Raw genomic sequence first — 18,794 nt, forward strand, 5'->3', positions numbered from 1 at the left:
TACAGGAAGAAGGAGAGGAGGGTAGGTGGAGGCGAGTGGTTACAAGTGGTTACGAGTCAAAAGCAATGTTAAAGAGGTGGGCTTTCAGTCTAGATTTAAAGGTGGCCAAGGATGGGGCAAGACGTAGGGGCTCAGGAAGTTTATTCCATGCGTAGGGTGCAGCGAGACAGAAGGCATGAAGTCTGGAGTTGGCAGTAGTGGAGAAGGGAACAGATAAGAAGGATTTATCCATGGAGCGGTGCACGGGAAGGGGTGTAGGGAAGGACAAGTGTGGAGAGATACTGGGGAGCAGCAGAGTGAGTACATTTATAGGTTAGTAGAAGAAGTTTGAACAGGATGCGAAAACGGATAGGGAGCCAGTGAAGCGACTTGAGGAGAGGGGTAGTATGAGTAAAGCGACCCTGGCGGAAGATGAGACGGGCAGCAGAGTTTTGAACCGATTGGAGAGGGGAGAGGTGACTAAGTGGGAGGCCAGCAAGAAGCAAATTCCTCAACCTGAACTTCCCCAGCTGTAAAGGAATGAAATACAAACAGGCTTATGCTACTACCTTTGCGTGCAAAAGCACACAGTCCTGGAACGAACTACCAATGGCACTGAAAACCATAACCAATCTAACAAGCTTTCGCAAAGCCCTGAAAATACATCTCTTCACCAGAGCCTACAAAAGTCACCCTCAATGAAACAAATCATTCCTTAAACTACCCAAGTACACCTAAGACACCTCTCACACGACCTTACCTAACACCTTTCCATCTGAATTCCTCTTTCACCTCAGCTTATGATTGACTGTCTTTTTTTTTTTTCTTTTTTGTCTTCAAATCATGTAACAACATTTTCATTTCCATACTCTGTAAGCCACATTGAGTCTGCAAAAAGGTGGGAAAATGTGGGGTACAAATACAATAAATAAATAAATAAATAAATAAATAAGCAGATTGCAGTAGTCTAAACGAGAGGTGACAAGGGTGTGGATGAGGGTTTTGGTAGAGTGCTCGGAAAGAAAGGGGCGGATTTTACAGATGTTGTAAAGAAAGAAACGACAGGTCTTGGCGATCTGCTGGATATGAGCAGAGAAGGAGAGAGAAGAGTCAAAGATGACCCCAAGGTTACGAGCTGAGGAGACAGGGAGAATGAGAGCCATCATCAGAAATAGAAAACGAGGGGAGTGGGGAGGTGGGTTTGGGGGGAAAAATGAGAAGCTCGGTTTTGGTCATGTTTAATTTCAGGTGGCATTGAGAAATCCAGACAGCAATGTCAGACAAGCACGCTGAAACTTTGGTTTGGATGCAAGGTGAGATATCAGGGGTAGAAAGGTAGATTTGGGACTCATCAGCATAGAGATGGTAGGAAAAGCCATGGGATGAGATTAATGAACCAAGGGAAGAAGTGTAGATAGAAAAGAGGAGGGGACCAAGAACAGAACCCTGAGGTACGCCGACAGGCGCAGAGGGATAGAAGTAGAAGAGGATCCACCAGAGTGAACACTAAAGGTGCTGAGGGAAAGGTAGGAAGAGAACCAGGAAAGGACAGAGCCCTGGAATCCAAGTGAGGACAGGGTATCGAGAAGTATGCTGTGATCGACAGTGTCAAAAGCAGCGGAAAGATCAAGAAGAATGAGGATGGAATATTGACCTCTGGATTTAGCCAGTAATAGGTCATTGGAGACTTTAGTAAGCGCAGTTTCGGTTGAGTGGAGAGGGCGAAAACCAGATTATAGTGGGTCAAGAATAGCATGTGAGGAGAGAAAATCAAGGCAGCGGTGGTGAACAGCACGCTCAAGTAATTTGGAGAGAAAAGGGAGGAGGGAGATGGGTCAGTAATTAGAGGGACAAGTAGGGTCGAGTGAAGGCTTCTTAAAGAGAGGTGTGACCACAGCATGTTTAAAGGCAGTAGGGACAGTTGCAGTGGAAAGTGAGAGGTTGAGAATGTGACAGATAAAAGGAATAAGAGCAGGTGAGATGGCATTAAGAAGGTGGGTGGGGATGGGATCAGAGGAACAGGTGGTACATTTTGAGGAAGAAAGGAGAAGTGTAGTTTCCTCTATAGTAACTTCAGGAAAGGAGGAAAAGGAATGAGGGGAAGGAGAGAGAGGGGAACGGACTGGTGGAGGGAGAGGTGGCGAGGTAGAGAATTCAAGGTTTATCTTTTGAACCTTGTCGTGAAACAATTTAGTAAGGGTCTGAGGAGATACCTTCATGTCTTCCTGTGGTACCATCTTCTTACCTAGATAACAAAGCTCCCTTGTCAGGTTTCCCCACTTGAACTGTTCCATCAGCCCGAAGACAGCTGTTTCTGCCACTCTGGATGACCTGACACGCTCACAATTGCAACTATTCAGCTACTCTCTACCCATTTCCACAGTCTATGCTCCTTTGTGTCAAATGTGACAGAGGGTGGTCGGCTGCTCCTTCAGGCCAATTTTTGGACAGGTAATTCTAACAGTCTGGCTAATTTACTATCCTAGGTCATATAGCCACAAGATAGGTCTCTTCCTGAAGATGTTCCTTCCAGGTTCTCCCTTTTCTGGAACATCCTTGTGATATCTCTCATGGTTACTCAAGTACGTAACCCCTCCTTCCATTTTGGTCCAGGTCCGGAACAGATTACCATTACTTACATTTCCCCTTCCTTTGGAGAACAATCTTCTCTATTCATATCCTTTCATCTCCCTGTTAGGGCATGCTCTGTGGTCGAGCAGGTAGTACTGAAGAGCCAACACTCTGGCTTTCAGAGGCCAAGATGCACTTCTTGGCCTCTGCAGATTTAAATTCCTCTTGTTCTGGAATTGTCTTTCCAGGTGCCATGGGCCACGACATATTCTCCATCCCTCATTCCACGTAATGGGGGAGTGGGTCTCTTCTGTCATTCCATCCTCCAGTTTCTGGCCCACACGGCCTGGATGATCGAGGTTTTGAATTAGCTTCCTGGCATTTTTTCTGAAAGTGATTCCATAGTTTTTCTGGCTTTTCAGAAAGTTCCCCTTGGGAAATGCTCTCTTTCCAATGGGATAGGTTTGTCATCTGGTAGGCATACCTTCTACATCTTTCTTAGTTTAGTCTACGTCGACTCAGTGGAGATCTCAGCATCGGTATCCCCGTTTCTTAAGCACTGCTGCTTGTTTTCCTGTAGAGGGGAATTCTCTCCCTCAACCTATTTATTTCTGATGGTTGTTACATAAGCTTGTTGGGACTATGACCTTTGGCCCTGTCAGCAGTTTCATCTTTTGTCGCAATGGAGTGATTCTTCACATGTACCCTAGGTTCCTACCTCAGATTATATCAGGGTTCGATCTACATTAGTTGCACTAGCCTATCCTTGATGCGGCCTCAGCCCCACAGGTTTTCTCCTTAACCTTTAGTTACCTTCCTTCTTACAGGAGGTGGCTCACCATTGGGGATTGCTAAATGTCTGTTTAGCTACCTCCTTATTTTTTCTTTTCCTTCCATCCAGGCCAGGCTACCCAGGATTATCCTCTTCAGACTTGCTGTGTCAACGCCTTGAATGTATTGTTCATTTCTATTAGGAAGCTTGGTTGGGCTGTTTTGTTGTGTTCTCTTCATTCCACACAGTTACGTCTCGTTCCTGCTCAGGGTATCATGCCTGTTGCAGTATTTTCATCATGGATTTGATGGAATAGTAATGCACTTTTACTTTGGATTCTAGAATTTGACCCCACCCACCTAGACACTTTTTATTCTTTCCCAGGCTTCACTTCCGACGATTTGCTTACCGGTTTCTCTGTGTTCTGACCTCACCGTTGCGAGGTGCAAGTCAATCATTGGCTGTTGTTCCTAATGAGCCTGGTAGCTAGGGATTCCCCAATTGTGAGAATATTAGCCTACTTGTCCTCAGAGAAAGTGAAGATATATACCTGTAGCAGGTGTTCTCCGAGGACAGCAGGCTATATATTCTCACATACCCTCCCACCTCCCCTTGGAATCATCTTCTATGATATAGTATTGTACTGTTGGTCCTGCATTCACATGGTGGGACGGAAGGCACTCGCGCATGTGCACTGGAGCATGTCTCGCGCTCCAGAAGAGCTCTGTGAAAAGCTTGATACAAGCTCTGGACCGAGCAATGTGGTATGGCGTTACCCAATTGTGAGAATATATAGCCTGCTGTCCTTGGAGAATACCTGCTACAGGTATCTTCGCTGTTCAGTGCCATGTGCTCCACAGTCCCTCTCCGAATCAGAACTGGAAACTGACATCTTTGCAAACTGTTGGAGTGGAAGAGCTGGTTTACCGCTGCTACTGTCTTTTTTGGAAGCTCTGAGTATCAAAAGCCCTCTAATTTCCTCAAAACTAATATTTTAGACACTCTGCTTTTCACTGCTATGCAGCTGCACCTCTGCTATTGCAGTGGAAAGGGGTAAAGCCCTAAATAAATCATAATCCCAATGGAGCTTCAGCTCAAAGCTGCCATTCACAGAGATGTCACTTCGCTCTTCAACTAGTTTCTAACCTAGTTAGTCACCTTAGTGCCCTTATCAAAGGTGCTTTGTTTATTTATGTTGGTCCATTTCACACATTCAGTTTAATAAAAGTTTTTGATGTACATTACAACTGAAAGGTGGTATATCAAGAATCTAATAAACATGACTTTTTAATGCATGCAGATTGAGAGCATATGGTTTTAATTTTTAGACCATATGTATAAAATTGATTTTGCTTGTACTAAAATTGTCAAGGCTTATTAATGAATCAAATACATGCCAAGAATGCATATCCTAATTCTTTTCTCTCATCCTCATCTCCTACTCAGATACTCCATGGTCTATGCTGTGGTCACTGCTCTATGCTGGCTCATGCAATTTAATGGGGCAGGCAAGCAGGCAGCACTGTCCTTGGGCGCTCAAATTAGAAGACTACCCTGGACCTGTACCACTGCAGTACCTCCACCCACTGACATTAGTTCCTAGCAACCTAAACCATAGTTTTAGGTTGGGGACCAATAGGACAATGAGAGCAGTAGCAAAAATCAGACCTTGCCAAGCCAGCTGACATTGAGTGAGTGATTTCACTTTCATGGTCCATCTCCCATGCAAGAGCAAAATTTCCCACCCAATGAGGCTGGTTCAGCTGCATGAAGAATAATGAAGGCAGCAGCAGGACCCCACTCCCCCTACTGACTGCTGCCACTGTGCTCTGCACTCCCTCCTCAAGCAATGCAACTTATCAAGCAGGCTTAAACCGGTTGTAGATCTATTTCCTGATGCAGGAGATCAGAAATAGGAAGTACCTGTCCTTGAGATTCAAATCTGTGTGGCTGAGTTGCTGGGCCTACAGAGTGGATCCGCATTCAAGAGAAGAGAACTATCTGTTCACAGTAAATGAGGTGAAATGGACAGGGGCTGCTCCTCACTGGTTAAAAAGGAAGGGGAGGCAAGTAGGGGGCACATGCTGAAATTTGGAGAGAGGCAAGCGCAGATGCTAGGAAAGAAGAAAGAGGAAGTGGAAGATACTAGTGCAGGAGGAGGAGGCACCATCATATACTTTTGAAAAGGACACGGAGCAAATCAAGAGAAATGGAAAGTTGGAGAGATGAGAGAGTAATAATTATAGAGATGGGGAGATGGAAAAACATGAGAAGGATTTGGAGGGTAAGAGAAAAAAAAAGGAGTGAAAAGTTAGGAAAGAAGAAAATGAAGAAGTAGGTAATGCTAAAAGATGTGAGAAGAACTAGAATGAAAAGAGACGGCAATGAAAGAAAGAGGAGAAAAGAAATAAGAAGGATGGCTAGACTCAGGATGGAAGATGAGGGGCTGAGAATTGGGTGAAACAATTGAGGAAGGAATGGCCATGGTGGAGGAGAAGGGGAGGACCGTAATGTTGGGGATAGAGAGAGAATTGGAGATGGGGGAGAGGGAAATCCAGGTAAAGAATTGGAGAAAGAAGAAAATGAGGAGAAAGTATAAGAGAAATTGGAAGAGGAATGGAGAAAAAGGGCACCTAGAAAGAGACCAGAAGAAAGTTGAGAAACAGAAAACTAGAAAGAGAGAAAAAATACTATCCACTCTGAGACAAAAAGAAGAGGGAGCACTGAAACAGAAAAGAAGACATCAGAAAGAAAGAGGAGATAGCGATAGAACCAAGAGAAGCTAGTGAACAAGCAGAGATAAGAGGATAGAAATCAAAATGTAGACACTTAGGTTGGAAAATTGTTTTGACAACAATTTTATGCCTCTCTTCCCCCCCCCCCACCCCCCCATGCTAGGTAACTAGTCTAAGTAGGCAAGGGGTTCCCAGAGTTAGAGGAAACAGCTGTTATCTGTCCTTTTCTGTCTCTCATTTATACCTGTTGTTACTATCCTAAATAAGGATTTTGTCTGGGGGAAGGGGAGGAACTGTACTGTGCTGCGCTGCATTATTTTGTGTGCTGAAAGTTTTCCTTTTAAAATTGCTTCCTCTTGGCAGCTCTGGGTAAAGGTGTCTGTATCTAGTATGAATACATTACCTGAAAAACAGCCCTGGTATTTATTTATTTATTTATTTTTGTTACATTTGTACCCCGCGCTTTCCCACTCATGGCAGGCTCAATGCGATATTGGACACAGAAGAGCTATAGGGTTTTGTGTTAAGAGTAGCCTGGGAGTAGATTAATTTTAGTGTCCAATATTCCCATAATAAGCCATATGGGAACAGATTGATGGGAACATTGGACACTAAAGGGTTAACTAGCCATTTTAACACGACAACCACAGTAAGAACAAGAGTCTTCCGCACAAATACACCAGATAAGCAAACACAGAAGGATGATGCAGAACAAATGCATCCAATGGGCTACAAAGTTCACATCAGATGTTTTGAATAGCCCATTAGATGCATTTGTTCTGGATCTTCCTTCGTGTCACCCCCGCTATGTTGCCTATCTTAAACATTTACAGCCTTCTTTTTTTATCTCATTCAAAAATGGAGTAAGAAAAATCAATCATATGGGGATCATTGAAGACTAGATGGCCAATAGGATTGCTGGAACTCAAAGCCAAGTGAGTGATAGCCAATAGCAGAATTTTATTTATTGATTAGGATTATTTACCGCCTTTTTGAAGAAATTCACTCAAGGCGGTGTACAGTAAGAATAGATCAAACATGAGCAATAGGCAATTACAGCAGTAAAAATATTCAAATAACAATAAAAGTATGGCATAGTAAACGACATCAGATAAAGAACTGTATGGTCCATCCAGTCTTCCAAGCAAGATAAACTCATTTTACATGGTATGCGATACTTATATGTATACCCGAGTTGATTTATCCTTGTCATTCTCATTGCCGTCCTTTAGTGCTGTGAATGCAATATACTACTTACACATGTCAACACAATGCGTAATAGAACATTTTAATTGATAGAGAAGGGTAATCACTTTCATAGAATAATTGAGCGACTGTGAAGCCAATCAATAGAGCTAGAGTTGGATATATGAGAAGTCTATGAGAAGTGTCTGCTCATGTTTGTCATTAATTTGTTTTCTTCTACAGTGGATGTGACTCTAGATCCTGAAACTGCTCATCCATGGCTCATCCTGTCTGCAGATCGGAAAGAATGTCAGATGTGGAGACAGAAAGCAAGATGTACCAGACCTCATCCATAGATTTGATTATTCTCTTTGTGTCTTGGGGTGTGAGGGTTTAACTTCAGGGAGACATTACTGGGAGGTGGAGGTAGGAGAACTGACTGTCTGGGAGTTGGGGGTGTGTAAAGATTCTGTGAGCAGGAAGGGACGAATTACACTCTCACCTGAACAGGGATATTGGGTAGTGAGACTGAGGCATGGAGATGAATACAGGGCTCTCACTTCCCCTGTGACTCGACTCCATCTAATTGCAAGACCCCAGGCAGTGGGGATTCTCCTGGACTATGAGGCAGGAAAGGTCTCATTTTTCAATGCAATACTAACACTCATATGTACACCTTCATTGACACCTTCAAGGGGAAACTGCGGCCTTTCTTCTGTCCTGGTTACAATTATGGAACGTTGCAAATACGAGCAGTCAGAAACAGGTAATGAGCGCGACCTCAGTTGATCACCTGCAGTCCCTGTTGCTCAAAATAAAGAGCAAGCGGTATTTTAAGATTTGTGCTAACCATGTTAGAATAAATTACTCCTACACCAATATTAGAGTTGGATAATTCTTTTATTTTCAATTAAAAAGGTTATTTCTACGTATGCCAGTGAACTAATACAGAAATCTCATAATTATCTGATTTAAAACTGCCATAATAATTTAGGAAGACTGGAGTAATGTGGAAATCTTGATTTTACAGTGACAGATTGATATAGAGCCTGTATACATGTCTGTCCTTAGGAGGGTGAATTGGGGTGACCACTCTCGGCTGTGTTATGGTGACCCACACAGGAAACGAATGGTGTCATGAGTCAAGTGAACTGAAGAAGAGGTAGCATTATCAGTCTTGCTTTTCATCAACAGGCAGTGCATATTGGCTCCCAAGGTCATCAAGAATGTCAGTCCACACCAAAGACCAATGTAATAAAGTGTGGGAGGCTAAACGCACAATTTAGAACAGGTTCTACACAGAAATTTTCTGTGCAATTATAGCCGCCATGTGTACAAAGAGTTAAGTACACAAGAAAAACTGTTCAAAGGTTTGGATAGACATTAGCTCACTGCTCATTTTAATCTAATGATAATGAAGGTACATAAGTATTGCCATACTGGGAAAGACCAAAGGTCCATCAAGCCTAGCATCTTGTTTCCAACAGTGGCCAATCCAGGTCACAAATACCTGGCAAGATCCCAAAATAGTACAAAACATTTTATACTGCTTACCCCAGAAATAGTGGATTTTCCCCAAGTCCATTTAATAATGGTCTATGGACTTTTCCTTTAGGAAGCCATCCAAACCTTTTTTAAACTCCGCAAAGCTTAACCGCCTTTACCACATTCTCTGGCAACGAAATCCAGAGTTTAATTACATGTTGAGTGAAGAAATTTTCTCCAATTTGTTTTAAATTTACTACATTGTAGCTTCATCGCATGCCCCCTAGTCCTAGTATTTTTGGAAAGCGTAAACAGACGTTTCACATCTACCCATTCAACTCCACTCATTATTTTATAGACCTCTATCATATCTCCCCTCAGCCACCTTTTCTCCAAGCTGAAGAGCCCTAGCCGCTTTAGCCTTTCCTCATAGGGAAGTCGTCCCATCCCCTTTATCATTTTCGTCGTCCTTCTCTGCACCTTTTCTAATTCCACTATATCTTTTTTGAGATGCGGTGACCCAGAAATGAACACAATATTCGAGGTGCGGTCGCACCATGGAGCAATACAAAGGCATTATAACATCCTCATTTTTGTTTTCCATTCCTTTCCTAATAATACCTAACATTCTATTTGCTTTCTTAGCCGCAGCAGCACACTGAGCAGAAGATACTGGCTATTAAAACTAGTTGCAGAGAAGTGTGCAAAGTGATCCTAAGTCTTAACATCTGGTTTTGTAACGCTGAGCTTTTAGTGCAAAGTCTGAGATGGAGTTAAAGGTTAGCTTGCTGTTTGGTGGCTACAGTTAAGGTTTTATGCCAGTTTGTGCTAGCATGAACTACCTAGGAACCAGCTGCAACTTTTATCTGGTTTTATTGACACAGATGGGTAGGTAAGAAGAATGGCATGGAGATGAAGAATTGAACAGTTGCCCAATGCAAGTTATATTTTTTTGGAGGGGGAGGGGTGTGTTGCGGATGTGAAATGAGTTTATGTATTGACTGAAGAATTTTAGATAGTACCATATCAATACTATTTATGCATAGAATATACATTTGGCATTCCAGACACACACATTAATGCGCTTGGGACTAGATTCTGTATATCGTGCCTAAAAAATCGGCACAGAAAAAACATACGCCCAGTGCCCATTTGGCCATTTACACCAATGGAAACCTGGAGTAAATGCCGAAGTCTGAATTAAACATGGAACGGGCATATTCTGTAACACTGTGTGTAAATTCAAGGAATGCCCACAACTTGCCCATGCCCCTCCTATGGCCACACCCCCTTCCCAGATCCACATTTTAGAATTTACATGCATCACTTTATAGCATACACTTACAGTTGTGCATGTAAATTCTAATTTATGCAAATTAGTGTCAATAATTGCTTGCTAAGTTAAAGTGAGCATGCAAATCTAGAATATGACCGGATTTGCGCGAGCAACTTAAGTCGCATTATATTGAATCCGTGGGATGATGCAGTGCATCTCCAGGTGCCGATAATCTCTGCAAAATATTCTGCTGCTTGTGCACACCAACCCAACCACACAGTTATTTTTTTATTTTTTATTTTATTGCATTTGTATCCCACATTTTCCCACCTTTTTGCGGGCTCAGTGTGGCTTACAATAAGTTGTGAGTGATAGAAATACAGTTTGTTACTACTCGGTTATAGATTACATTGTGAGGAGTTAGGCGAGACAAACTCAAGAGTATCATTTAGGAATATAACAATGGAAAAGAGCAGTTAACCACAGAAGACCCATAAGCTTTAGGCTAATGTGTGGGATGAAATAAATAAAGGAGGCAGGAGGCATCTTAATATTACCACTAGAACTGCTGCTGATGAAAATGCATCAGGTGAAGGAGATCTGGGACATCATGATGAGAAAGCAGGAATGCAAAATTCTTTCATGTTCATGGCATGATGCTGTTTATACAGGGTGAGGCAAAAAAAATTGAACCCCAGTAGAGTTTTTGCCATTTTCTTAGCAACTGCTTTGAATTTCAATGAGAAATTTTATATACTTGTTTAATAGTAATAAGTATGATGACTAAATAATATTTAATTATCTTAAACTATGTTGATGTTACTGACACTTTAGCATTACCACCTAGCAATTTTTGCATATTAAAAATGTGCAAGCTAAAACATTATTGGAATATCAGGCAGAGTCCTGAATTGGTTTAGGGTCTTTCTTTCTCATAGATTTTATTTGGTTAAGATACAGGGTGAGCTTTCAGATGGGTGGCTGCCCAGTTGTGGGCTGCCTCAGAGGCTCCCCACTGTCACCATTTCTATTTAATGTGTTATCATCTTTAGGATATTCGCTGAAAAAAATGTGGTTATCAAGCGTATATATGTATACTAGTAAAACAGGCCCATTTCTGACACAAATGAAACGGGCACTAGCAAGGTTTTCCTCAGAGTGTGTATGTTTGAGAGAGTATGTGTGAGATTGACTGTGTGTGAGAGAGAGAGAGAGAGTGAATGTGCGAGTGTGTGTGTGTGACAGAGAGAGAGTGAGACTGCTGGGTGCGAGTGTGTCTCCTCTGTCTCCCCTCCAGCCACCCAGCGATTCTACTTTTTCCCTTGCCCCCCTCCAGCCACCCAGTGATTTTCCTATCTCCCCTACCCCCCCTCCAGCAACCCAGCGATTCTCCTCTCTCGCCTGCCCCCCCTCCAGTCACCCAGTGATTCTCCTTTCTCCCCTGCTCCCCTCCAGCCACCCAGCGATTCTCCTTTTTCCCTTGCCCCCCCTCCAGCCACCCAGCGATGCTCTTCTCTCCCCTCCCCACTCTAGCCACCTAGCGATTCTCCTATCTCCCCTGCCCCCCTCCAGCCACCCAGTGATTCTCCTGTCTCTCCTGCCCCCCAGCGATGCTGTTCTCTCCCCTGCTCCCCTCCAGCCACCCAGCAATTGTCCTATCTCCCTGCCCCCCCTCCAGCCACCCAGCGATTCTCCTATGTCCCCTGCCCCCCCCCCCCCCCTCCAGGCACCCACGATTCTCCTTCCCCTTACAGCACCACACCGGCCAAATTTTTGCCCCTCCGCCAACCGCCCAACCTTCCGCTGCCATGCACAGCTCAGTGTAGAGCCAATCGCCGCTGTGCGCCCGCCCTCCCACTTGTGGTTGGTTAGTGCTGCGTGTGACGTACCCGGAAGTACGCTGAAGTCACTTCAGGAGATGGATACAGGTTTAGAGAGAGCACGAAAGCTTCAAGGCTTCACTTTCTCAGCTTCAGAACGTTGGAGGTGCGTTTTATTATATATGATATATACACTGATGATAGAACAATGACTGCAGATAAAGGCCAAATGGCCCGTCCAGTCTGCCCATCCTCTGTAACTCTTAACTCCTCCTTTTCCTAAGGGGGTCCCACATGCTTGTCCTATGCTTTCTTAAACTTTGACACAGTCCTCATCTCCACAACCTCCACTGGAGGGCATTCCACGCTTCCACCACCCTTTCCGTAAATGAATACTTATGATATTTCAATACTGTTTCCAATTAGATCTAAACTAGTGGATTTATTACCAGAAGTCACAAGATGGCAAATTAGGGCCAAATGGGCCATCCAGTTTGCCCTTCCTCATTAACCACTAACTCCTCCTTTCCTAAGGGATCCCATGTACCTGTCCCACACTTTCTTAAATTCTGACACAGTCTTTGTCTCCACAACCTCCACCAGGAGACCATTCCACACATACTCCCTTTTAACTTCATCCTATGCCATCTCATTCTAGAGTTTTCCTTCATTTGAAAAAGGCTCACCTCCTGTATGTTAACGCCACTGAGGTATTTAAACATTTTTATCATATTCCCTTTCTTCCAGTGTATGCATGTTGAGGTTCATGAGCCTGTCCCTTTAAGTTTTGTGACAGAGACTGCTTACCAATTTAGTAGCCACCCTCTGGACCGACTCTATCCTGTTTATATCTTTCTGTAGGTGCAGTCTCCAGAACTGCACACACACAGTACTCTAAATTGGGTCTCACCAGAGACTTATACAAGGACATTATCACCTCTTTTTTCTTGCTTGTCATCCTTATGCACTGAAGGATCCTTCTGGCTTTGGCCGTTGCCTTTTCTACCTGTTTGGCCACCTTGAATTCATCAGACACAGTCACTCCCAAGTCCAGCTCTTCTTTCGTATATAGAAGCACTTAACCCCCTATATTGGATTCTTGTAACCCAAGTGCATGAGCCTGCATTTCTTAGCATTAAATCTTAGTTGCCAGTTATCGAACCATTTTTCAAACTTCGCTAGATCCTTCTTCATACCATCCATACCCTCCAGGGTGTCCACCCTATTACAGAGTTTGGTATCATCTGCAAAGAGAAAAACCTTACCAGACAGCCCTTCTGCAATGTCACTCACAAAGATGTTGAAAAGAGCCAGCCTGAGGACCGATCCCTGTGGTACACCATTGATAATGTCCCTTTCCTCTGAGCAAGATCCATTGACCACTACCCTCTGTCTCCTTCCATTTAACCTGTTTTTAACCCAGTCAGTCACTTTAGGTTCCATACTGAGGGCACTCAGTTTATTAATCAGTCACTTGTGCAGAACCGTATCAAAGTCTTTGCTAAAATCCAAGTTCACCACATCTAGTGCCCCTCCCACGCCAATTGTTTGGTCATCCAGTCAAAAAATCAGATTTGGAGACACGACCTGCCTCTAGTAAAGCCATGCTGCCTCAGGTCCCGCAGGCCATTTGATTCGAGAAACCTCACGATCATCCATTGTAGAAGCATTTCCATTAGTTTACTCACCACCGAGGTCAGACTGACAGGTCTATAATTTCCAACCTCCTCCTTACTTCCACTCTTGTGCTGAGGGACCACATTTGCCCTTCTCCAGTCCTCTGGGACCACTCTGTACTCTAAGGAGGCACTGAAGAGGTCAAACAGCGGAGCTGCTAGAACATCTCTGAGTTCCTTGAGCACCCTTGGATGTATCCCATAAGGCCTCATCGCTTTGTCTACTTTTAGTTTAGCTAGTTCCTCATGAACACAGTCTTCTGAGAATCGGTCCCAGTCTACCACACATCCATCCCCCTTAGCATTTGTTTTCTGCAGTCCTACCACCAGTCTTTCACCTGTGAACACAGAACAGAAATAATTGTTAAGCAGTTCAGCTTTATCCTTATTGGCTTATACATATTTCTCCCTCAGTTTGAGCCTCGCAATGCTATTTTGACACTTCCTCTTGTCACTTATATACCTGAAAAAGGTCATGTCCCCCAATTTTACCATATCGGCTATCTTTTCTTCCGTTTGTTTGCTTTCATGACAGCTTTTTCAGCTTCTCTTATCTTTTACATGTATTTTTGCCTGTCTTCCTCCTCTTTCTGAGTCCTCTTGTAACTCGTGAAAGCTAATCTTCTTTCCCTTACCTTTTCAGCTACTACATTCGAGACCAGAGTGGCCTTCTTTTCCTCTTACTGTTATGTAATTTTCTAACATAAAGGTTGGTCGCTTTTAAAACAGCTCCTTTCAGCTTTGCCCACCGCTGTTCTACTTCCTTCAACTGTTCCCCTCCAACCAACTCTTCCTTGAGAAGTTCCCCCATCTTGGCATTAGTGCTCTTGAAATCTAGGACCTCGATCTCAAATAAGTCCTCTCCCCCCTTGTCTTAATATTGAACCATATCATTCAGTGATCACTAGATGCCAAATGATCTCCCACAGTAACATCAGATATAACAGTCCCACGGATTCCCCCACAGGCTTTCTGCTTCCTATGTACCTGAAAAAGTTGTTACTGTGAGTTTTAGCCTATTTGGCAAGTTTCTCTTCATATTCTGTTTTAGCCTTCTTTATTAATGCTTTGCATCTGACTTGCCAGTGCTTATGTTGCTTCTTATTTTCTTCGGTTGGGGCCGGTATTATGCTCATGCCAGGGAGGATTGGGCTGCATAATCACCACCTCAACAACCCTAGGTCTACTTATTTGACTGAGACTGGAAACAGGTAGATAGGGCTTACGTAATGCCCTTAACTCCTCAGGTGCTATATTATTATTATTATTATTTGTAGCATTTGTATCCCACATTTTCCCACCAATTTGCAGGCTCAATGTGGCTTACATTATGCCATAATGGCGATCGCCATTTCCGGGTAGAGAATTACAAATTATATTATATTAAGGTGCATACATTGTAAAGTATAGTACAATATGGTATTGCATAGAGGTGCCTGAGTGATGGAGTGAATTATAACATAAGTTAGTCAACTATAGAAAGTTCATTTCTGACATGAGAAATAAAGTAAATAGCTTTTATATATACAGAGCTCCACAGATAAAAAAGCCTAAAAGGATCAGAGAATTCTAGATACTGTTCACAAAGCTTTAGTGCCTCATCAGCCTTTTCCCTTATCTCTGGCGGGTTTAAATCTCTGTCCACCCTGAGTACAGAACATATCTTCTGATAGTCAGTTACCATTCTCTCTTACTCTTTTCAAAATACAGGGGTAGTGCTGTCAAGGGTAAATAATGAATGTGTGCCATGGCTTTTGCCATCCTACCTGCACTTTTTAATAAGCAAAGATACCGCTACTCAGAATTGACTGTATACTCAAAGGAGGGTAATTACATTAATGAAATGAAGAAGCACTGCTTTAGTAACAAGAAGAATTAATGTGCTTTCACAGAAATGATTCTTTTTCTCTGTTGTTGCTATTATTCAGTAGTTTGTAGCTCACTCTAATGCTAATTAATGTTAATTTAGTCACTATAACCAATTACTCTTCTAGGGAACAGCCTTCTAACACTGGCAATGTGGTTTACTGTTTGTATGTAAGGAACAGACACCCATGCTTATCAACATATAAAACAGGCTGTCTCTGGGTTTAAAAAGTAGCTCTCTACTTAAAGACAGCTGTTGGACACTTTTTGAACACTTAGCAAAAACGAAACTGACCCAAGGACAGAATTCTGTGAAAATTCCAAAAGTGAGAATATTTTGTAAATATGTTCTCAGCTAGCTATCCATGGCTTCTAGTAGCTTGGCTGATACTTTCAAATGAAAAGCAACAAGTGAGCTGCAACCATCGGGCCCTATAACTTAATATTAAGGTGCAAATTAGTTCCCCCTTTTAGGGATCTACATATCAATCATTAGATAATATCTCAGTGGACCCTCTAAATCTGTAGGCACAAAACAGCACTCTGGGGTGTTATTGGAGTACATGACACATTGTAAATTATGACAGAAATGGGTCCCAGCCAAAACTAACATTAGTAAGTGCAGTGTCAGGAGTAAATGTACCACCCCTTATCCTTAGATCCAAGCCAAATAATAAAGGAACTAACCCCATACCCAAATATTATAAAAATAGAGTATTATTTTATTTACAATAGCAACAAATAATATAAGGAAGATGGGAATAAAGACAATCCTATTATAGAAATAGCTTGGAATAAACACGTAAATCCCTAGCTAGCCTCTGAATTGCAAAGAGTCACTCTAAACTCCAGAGTACTGATACGAGGATACATGACACAAACAACCTGATGCTGTCCTTCAGATATCAGCGTGTCCCTCAGATGTGAGTCCTATCCAATGCAGATCTTGCCCCTTGGATGTGGTGTTAACACACACAGACTAGTTCTGATAAGAACTGTCTTTTATAGAGAAATTAGGAGCCTTATCTATACTGCTGACATACATTTTGTCCTTGGAGAACATAAATAAATACTTGTTGACCAGACACTCTGGCTCCAGAAGTCCTGCATTGACGTCAGTTCTGATAACAGCCTGCTAGCATTGATGTCAATTCTGATAACGTGCATCAATGCTGATAACAACTTGATTGTCCTGGAACATCGTGACCTTATCAGTAGCTTCCAAGTACAGTAAACAAATGATGTTGTGCTTCTGTTAGACTTGATGTCTCTGCTTGTTGTGGAGGCTTTATAGATAGAATGTCTGAGGTTGCATATTGTAATCAGGTTGCTAATGCTGGATTATGTCATGTATGTATGAGACCATCTATGTTTCCATATAGTCACATTGGCAGCTGGGCATAGTGCTCATAGAAGTGCTGCAGTAGCTTGCTTGCATTGCTCCTACAATGGAACTAAGAAAAAAGGGTGAAGCACATTGTGGAGGCGCGTTCACAGTGTACATTGTGGAGGTTTGTCCACGGCATATGCATTGTAGATTTTTGGGGGGAGCATGAATATAGCATCGACGCTTTAAAATCAGTAACTTCAACCACAAATCTAAACGTATGTGGTTTTTAACGGCAACTTTGAGCATCAGCCTGTCAGTCTTTTTGCTATTTCCATAAGAAGCCCTTTTAAATCACCATAATGTCTAGCAAACTCATACTTGTCATTTCATCTTCCTCATTCCTGACATCAGGCTCTGCATAACTGCTATCTTGAGATATCTCTTGGGGTCTAAATTTCCTTGTTTATACCTGGCCCCTACTTAACCTCAAGCCGAACTCTGATCAAGGCATTGTACCAGCCAAAAAATAAATGACCAATCATTTCCAACCAGCACCTCCTCATCAGCAGACAGTTCTAGTGCCCTGATAAGATGAACAAATTTACTCAGGGACTGACATCCTGAGAATTCTCACAATCTCATGACCTGTCAGATCCTCAGCTTGGGCTACTACTGCTACTGAGGATAGAAATAGCCCAGTGTTAGTGATGCCTTAATTTCACTAGAACTTAAGGGTACTAAAGTTATCTGGGTTCCATTTTGATTCCCTGACTTACTAAAGCCACTTTGAGCCTGCAAAGAGGGTGGGATAAGGTGGGATACAAATGCAACAAATAAAAAAAAAAAAACACTATAGATTTATTACTTCCTTTGTTGTTCCCTTTATTATTCTCTACTGTAAGATCAATTACTTTTTTCATCTTTTCTCTTTTGTGATGTGCTACATGCTGGCAATGATGACCCACCTACTGCTGATCCTGGCCTACACTCAGCCGCATGCGCCTCCTCTTTGCAGTCCAGCTGTTAGATAATAATCAGCAAGCCTGGTATCCCTTTTTTCTAATTCATTTCCTCCATTCCTTTCTCAGACACAATTAGTATTTCACTTTGAGGCATATTTTCAAAGCACTTAGCCTTCCAAAGTTCCATAGGTTTCTATGGAACTTTGGAAGGCTAAGTGCTTTGAAAATATAGTGACCCAAGTTGCTTTATGAGCTTAGATTTTTGTCTCATAAGCAAGATATGGTTCAGTTAAATTTCTTAGGTCATTCACCTGTTTATTTAAATCTCCTCATAAGAACATAAGAGTAGCTATACTGGTTAAGACCAATGGTCCATCTAGCCCAGTATCCTGCTTTCAACAGTGACCAAGCCAGGCCACAAGTACCTGGCAGAAACCCAACTAATAGCAATATTCCATACTACCAATCCTGGGGAAAGCAATGGACTCCCCCCATGCCCATCTCAATAACAGACTATGGATTTTTCCTCCAGGAACTTGCCCAAACATGGGTATAAATTATATATACCACATTAGAGGATGAGCATATGAGTTCTAGCAGTGCTTCCAATCTCTGTGTATGTGTGTCTATGAGTGGATTCCAGCAGTACTTCCAGCTTCTGTGTATGAGTGGGTTCCTGAGAAGCCGCCAGCTTCTGTGTGTGAGTGGTTCCTGAGAAGCTGCCAGCTGCTGTGTGTGAGTGCGTTCCTGAGAAGCCGCCAGCTTCTCTGAGTGCGTTCCTCAGAAGCCACCAGCTTCTGTGTGTGTGAGTTGGTTCCTGAGCTTCTGTGGCTTTACTTGTGCTGGCCTACTCTAGTTCCTTTCCTGTTCCGGACCCAGACCCTGACTGAGGCCAGTCACGTTTTCTGCTTTTCAGGGATCAGTCTATCATAGACTTCCATTAAGAACCAAGGGCTCACTACCCTGAAACATAATAGGCATCTGCTTTCACATCTCTCTATGGGTTTAAATCCCAAGACATCCTCTGTTGATCCAGGCATCACCTTGGCAGCATCAAGGATAGAATGAAGATCTCAGGGTATGGAAAAACAAACTTGGAATGGATTATCTGTCACGCACAACAACTTGCTGCAAAAA

General features: G+C 42.7%; 1 protein-coding gene across 3 annotated transcripts in view; it reads left to right on the forward strand.

Moving 5' to 3' along the window:
- Nucleotides 1-7,607, forward strand: part of LOC115474661 (E3 ubiquitin-protein ligase TRIM39-like) — a 170,157-nt gene extending 162,550 nt beyond the window's left edge. For all 3 annotated transcript variants that reach the window (XM_030210253.1, XM_030210252.1, XM_030210254.1), the window contains one exon: nucleotides 7,486-7,607. The gene's annotated coding sequence lies outside the window, so the exon portion shown is untranslated. The remainder of the gene's footprint in view (nucleotides 1-7,485) is intronic.
- The last annotated feature ends 11,187 nt before the right edge of the window (nucleotides 7,608-18,794 follow it).

Source organism: Microcaecilia unicolor, chromosome 7 (assembly GCF_901765095.1).
Source record: "Microcaecilia unicolor chromosome 7, aMicUni1.1, whole genome shotgun sequence".
Taxonomy (NCBI): Eukaryota; Metazoa; Chordata; class Amphibia; order Gymnophiona; family Siphonopidae; genus Microcaecilia; species Microcaecilia unicolor.